The following is a 6000-nucleotide window of genomic DNA, read 5'->3' on the forward strand; positions in this document are numbered from 1 at the left end:
CTGCCCAGCTGCAAAAGACAAAAAGGGAGAGGTTGTAACGTTTTCCACGCTTGGGTCCAGCTCAGCTAGGGTTGGTAAAGGGACATTAAGCCCGTGTCTGGAAACGTTTCTTCCAGGAGTCCATGGAGGTGCTGGCTGCTGGCATGTAGGACATGGCAATAAGAGCTCACTGACCGGATTTTTTTTTTTTTTCTCCCCTCCCACCTTCTCTTGAGAGGGAAAGAAACAGCTTGATCAAAAAAAATGAGAAACACTGGCAGACTCCCATGCAAAACAAAGAAGGGCAGAAAAATCAACCATCCAGCAATACCCCACCGATCAAATGTACCAGTTTTCTTTCCAAACCACAAACTGAAATTAAAAAAAAAAACCTAACTTGAAACAAAATACAAAAAAAAAGAAACCATCATCGCCAAATCCACTTCCTGTGGGATTTAGTGGTCATTCCCAAGGAAATACAGTGGCGAGTCCTTGCAAGTAAAAAGCAGTGCTGATCAAGGGGGTTTTGGGTCACATCATCACTCTTTGAGCAGGACGTGCTCTATCAGACTGGGCAGAAACTTCTCTGCAATGTCTCTGGTAACTATTGTCCTTCTCGTTTCCAGAAATACTCTCAGACATCTGCAGTGTGTGAGCCAGAGAAGAGAATGAGCACTGGACAAAACCGGCTTTAAAGGGAAACGGGAAAAGAGAGAATTTTTCTGTTGGTGGCCCAATTTCTTTGGAATTTCAGGCCGCAGCATGACCAAGGCAGATGTGACTTTGCAGGGGAGACAGTGATAAGCCCAGCCCAGGCACTGTGGTTTCCATGCCGTTTATGCATCCAGTCACAAAGCTTCGATGCTCAGGAAGCAGGTTTGAGGCAAGGAAATGAGACGTCTGTGTGAGGCCTTGCCCTGGTGCCTCAGACGCCAGTGGCAAAGATGAGGTGGGAAGTGAAGGTGAAAAAGGCCACAGATGCAGTCACTCTCGCAAAATGGCTAAGTTTTGCCCATTTCACGTGGAAATCATTGACTCAGAGAAGACGGAGCCAGACTCTTCTCGGAGGGGCACACTGACCAGGCAAGAGGCAGCAGACAAGTTGCAGCACAGAAAATTCTGATTAGACAAACGGAAAAAAACGTCCTCAGTGGAGGTGGAGCAGGTGCCCAGAAGAGTGGTGGGATCTCCAACCTTGGAGATATACAAACCTCATCGGGTCAAAGTAAGAGTGACTTGATGTGGCTTCGTATGTACGCCTGCTTTAAGCCAGGGGATTGAACAAGAGACCTCCAGAGGTCCCTCCCAACCCAAATTGTTCTAAAACACCATCACTCTTAAAAATTTGGTTGCTGAGGTGCCAGTTGACTGCAGTTTGGTTAACTCTACCTTCTGTGAACAGTGGGATACTACCTCTGGTATTACCAGAAACCCAATAAGAGCCAATTCCCCACATGCCGGTTGATATAACAGGCAAAGATCACCCAGATAACATGAGAGAGGTGAGCAGAAAGAAAGGTTTGCTCATGCAGGTTCACCCAGTGGCCTCAAAAACTGGAATCTCACAGAAATGAGAATTTCTGGTGGACAAGAAGCCAGGTGATGTGAAGTCAGTGAGGGGACAAACTTTTGTGTGTATAGGACAGCTGAGCGGCAGAGTCAGTGGTGACAAATGCAAACTGCAGAGCTGCACCTAACTAACAAGACGCTCAACCTGACAGTTTGCCCTCTGCAAAATTAACCGGTTCAAAAATCAGCAAGTCTAAATCTCTCCCAGTGGCCCACCTTTGAAGGACTTTGCTAAGGAGTGTTCTGCCACACTGGTGTTATATTATAATGTCGCCCAAAACCATAATTAGTCAAACTGAGTTTATATGTAATAAGGCTTTATTGAGGGATTAGAGCATTAGATAGGGAAAACATGCAGAATTTGTGGGGAAAAGCACACACACACAAACACACTTGTGCTGCAGTCCTGGATGAATGACTGGCAGGTTCAGAAGGGTTTGCAGGCAGGCGTGGGGTGAGGTGGGCAGCTGGGCTTCTCGGAGGCAGCAGGGAGAGAGAGGCGCTCGCCGCTCCCGCACTGATGCTGTCGCTCTTGCACCAACAACCCCCAGAAACGCACTAAATTCAAAATCTTGACCTTTCTTCAAGGTGTCTGAGTTTCTAGACAGCTCCTAGCCCTTGCCCTCACCGCCTTCAGTGTTACTTTCCCATGCTGCAGCAGGTGCCTTATCCCGCTGCTCAAATGTGCTTTTTATTGCTCAGCTTTTTTCTTTGTTACACATAACACAGACTTTTCCCAGCTTTTGAGGCTGGACTTCTAATTGACCACTGGTGAGTTATTTATAGCCCTGGAGCCTCTGTTTTTGACCTGTTCCAAGACTTTCAAGGCCGTTACTGTTATCCCACACGTAATGCCACACTGATTACAGGAGACAGGTGGTACCAAGCACCAGGTCTGTTAATAGCGTTGGCAGCACTGTTCTTAGCAGACCACTGGCAACAACAACAGATTGCAGAAAAGCAAACCAGAAATGTCAGAACACCGAGAAAATGCCAGGTGATTGTCAAAATCAATGTTGCAAGAATTAGCAAAGCTCAGTGGGAGAGCTATAGGAGGGGAAAACTTTTATTTTAAAATGAAGGCATTTTTACTCACTCCCACACCCTSGTGCTCACAAGCTTGTCCAAGGTATGAGTGTCCAAGTGGTCTGTCCTGGTTGCAAGCACCAAAATCCAAGTAGCTGGTCCAGGACCACCAGTGATAATGTGTAGGACAAGGGACACTGGCTACTGAGGTTTTACCGTGGCTCCTGGGTTATTGCCTGGGCAACTGTGTGCTGGTTTGGAGGCTGCCTTTTTGCAGCCTCTAGGAGCTCATGATGACTGTGTCCTCCTGTCTCTCGTCCTGCTCCACTTTTGGGATCAGTTCACCCACTGTCCTCTGTCTCCTTGTCTTTACCTCCTTACCATGACTCCTACCTTGTTCCTTGCCTTCCTGTCATCATTTTCTAATAGCTTCAGTTTGACCTGTTTTGGGCTGTTGCACATTTTAGCCCATCCCTTGTTTTCCGGAGCTGGATGTTTTGGAAAGTGCAAGGAGCCCAGTGTCCTGCGATTGCAGGTGCCATCGGCTCCTACCCATCTGGTAGCCACTTCTATCACTTCTTCCTGCTGGTGCATCCATCCCCAGCATTCATATGCCCTCTCTGCCCACACCAGTCTTAATATTTCTAGTACGACTCTCTGCAGCAGAAGAAAACTGGCAATGTATTTCCAGCACGAAAATAAAAGAAACAGGCAAGGGAATAGTGAGCCACTTACGCAGATGTCAGTCCTGTGTAAATAATAGCACTCAGGATTAACAAAGAGGCTGAAAACTGTTATTGGTCGGCCCTGAGGCACAGTATTGTCAAACTTGTTTTCCTTTATTTTTCTCCTTTGAAAAACCAGAACAGGATTACTGCTTCAATCCAATAAGGGGAATGGTGTTTCTGTTACATAAGCAGATTTCCCCAGAGCATTTTTTACTTAATATCACCTGATGCTTTGGTAAGATTCATGCCTTATGAAAAAGAAATGAGCCTTAAAAAGTGGTTCAGTGACCTTTCAAAAAGCAGCTGTTATAAAATCTCTGTGCAGTTTGCAGATGGCAGAAACATGGTGGCACAGCAAATAATAGCTCACTGTTACAGGAGGCTCTGAATCTGAATAAATCATTACACKCTGGTGAAATTAACTTTAATAAATAAATGACAGAAATGCAATCGGAGGCCAGTGATGCCAGATGTGAGCTCTGCCTTAGAAAGCAGTCGTCCGGAAGAGACTGAAGTGTGTCTATGGGTAAYACCATGAGCTCTTTGTACTGCAGCTAACAGGGGTTATGCAGCCTCCAGATGTATGCAAGTGGGACACGGCATTAGCAACAGAGAGAGCTTGCTTCTGCGCACAGCCGTGGTAGGAAAAGAGCTCAGCTGCTGACTGCACTTCCAGAGGGACATGGGAACATGCATATTCAAAGGGGCTGCAGAAAGGAGCGAGGAACGCTGCAGCGCTGAGACTGCCTTACGCTGTGCATCGGAGGGAGGAGGAGTTTCTGCACCCTGCGTGGAGGTACGGCACAGGGAAAGGGGAGGCTGCGACAGCCCTCCTGGCCTTGCAGTCTCTGAGTCAATCAGTAACTTAGTCCTCGCTTAGTCCTTTTCGTGCCCTGACACTAGGCATGTCTCCGGGGAGGGGGAACCGAYGAATCTGCAGGTAATACTTGCAGCCTTGTGCTGTGACAGAGACGTCAAACCAAAGCTCAGCCTTCACAGCTGGTTACCTGCAGGGCACAGCAAGAATTTCCCCTTTTCTGGCTAACTGCAACCCTTGTTTTCAACCCCCCACAACTGTTTTGTTGGAGGGGAACTTCCTGTAAGTGCTGCACGTGTTTGGCGGGGTGGTGTGCTAGGACAGGACCAAGAGGCACAGGRTGCTCCAAAGGCACCACGTGGACATGCAGAGCTGGACACCCCTGCGAGCTGGGATGGACTTGCACCTCCAAGGCAGGTTCTCCAGGCGGACAGTCTCAGCTCACAGGGTAGGATTTTTTCGTTGCTAGCCTTGTCTATCCAGGCTCTTGCCAACCTCGGCATGCAGGATACCTGCATCGTTTCCAGACTCATGGCATGAGGCTCATGACCTGAGTGTGTCAAGTTGAGCTCCAGCTGCCCGAGTGCTGCCTGTCCATCAGTCCTTCTGCAGCTGCCCAGGCAGGTCACTTCTTCTCTCAACCTTTCTGAAGTCGCAGATACACACAGTCCTGCAAGAACGATCTTGGCTCTGCTGAGGCACACGCAGTTAGTGAGGCAACAGTCTATCTGCAAGCATCAGGTGCAAAAGCCRCAGTGTGGGATCAGCAGAAGTGGATAGAGACATCTGTTTTTAGCAAATGGATTCTTCTTCCTGAGCTCCAAGCCAAGAACTATCCATTTTTTTCTCTGTCCCTGAAGATGGGGGGGGAGGAAGGGACTAGTCCCCCCACCGAGGAAGTTTTCCAGCAGTACATTTATGCAAGTCCTTAAATGGTCTGCCAGGGGCATGCCAAATGGCCAGACAGACGTTAAACAGAGCGGTCCCCCAAGGGAAGCAGTGGCRAGGAAGCGGGGATCGTGGCAGCAGAGCGTAGCAAAGCCCAGAATGGAGAGGAAAGCAGATAAGTCCAGCAAAGCCTGCAGGGAGGACAGGGCAGCACAGCTGCACAGCCCTGCCTTGGGGAAGCTCTCCGGGGAGAAAACCCACCTGTGCCCCGGTAAAACAGCCCTGCAGCTCTAACGTGAGCAGAGCTACTGGGGGAGCAGAGGTATCTCCCGTCTTTCATTGCCACTATTGAACACCTCCAGGAACTTCCTGGGGGTGATGGAGGAGCCTCTCCCTGACCTGCTGCACCGCCTGGGGAGGGCGCATGGATGTCTCCCCTCCTCCTCTGCGCTGGCGCTGCCCACCCCATGTTTTTTCTTTGCTTTACTTTCTGCCTCACAGTCTCCCCTCGGTCCAAGTCGCATCTCCACTGCCAAAGCTTGGGCTGATGGTGCTGGGGGCACCGGAGTGCGGAGGCAGCTCGCAGTGTCCCCGTCCTAAAACAGCCAGAGTGCAAGCTGTCAAGTCGCCTGAAGTTGTCCTTATCTCTGTTATGATTGTTTTGCCCCTGCATTCCTCAAATAGCACCATGTGTTTTGGAAATTCCCCTCCCGGACAGTTCCAGACTCGGAATCTGTGAGGACACCAGAGTGGCGCTGGGGGCAGAGGTCACACTCCTCCTGCTCCTGCGTGCCAGACTGCCCACATTTACGTGCATCGGGCCCATCGAGGTGACAGAGGGAGCCATGCTGTCTCCCCGCGCTCCCCATCCYGCTACTGCAAAGCGTGGGAGACTTGGTCCATCGCTCATGGTCCCTCAGCCATCGAGCACTTTGGTGCACAGCACCGGCCACACGGCCAAGCAGCCCACTGCCCCCATGCCCACTGCCCCAG

Source organism: Apteryx rowi, unplaced genomic scaffold, assembly GCF_003343035.1.
Source record: "Apteryx rowi isolate R43461 unplaced genomic scaffold, aptRow1 scaffold_661, whole genome shotgun sequence".
In the NCBI taxonomy this organism is placed as follows: Eukaryota; Metazoa; Chordata; class Aves; order Apterygiformes; family Apterygidae; genus Apteryx; species Apteryx rowi.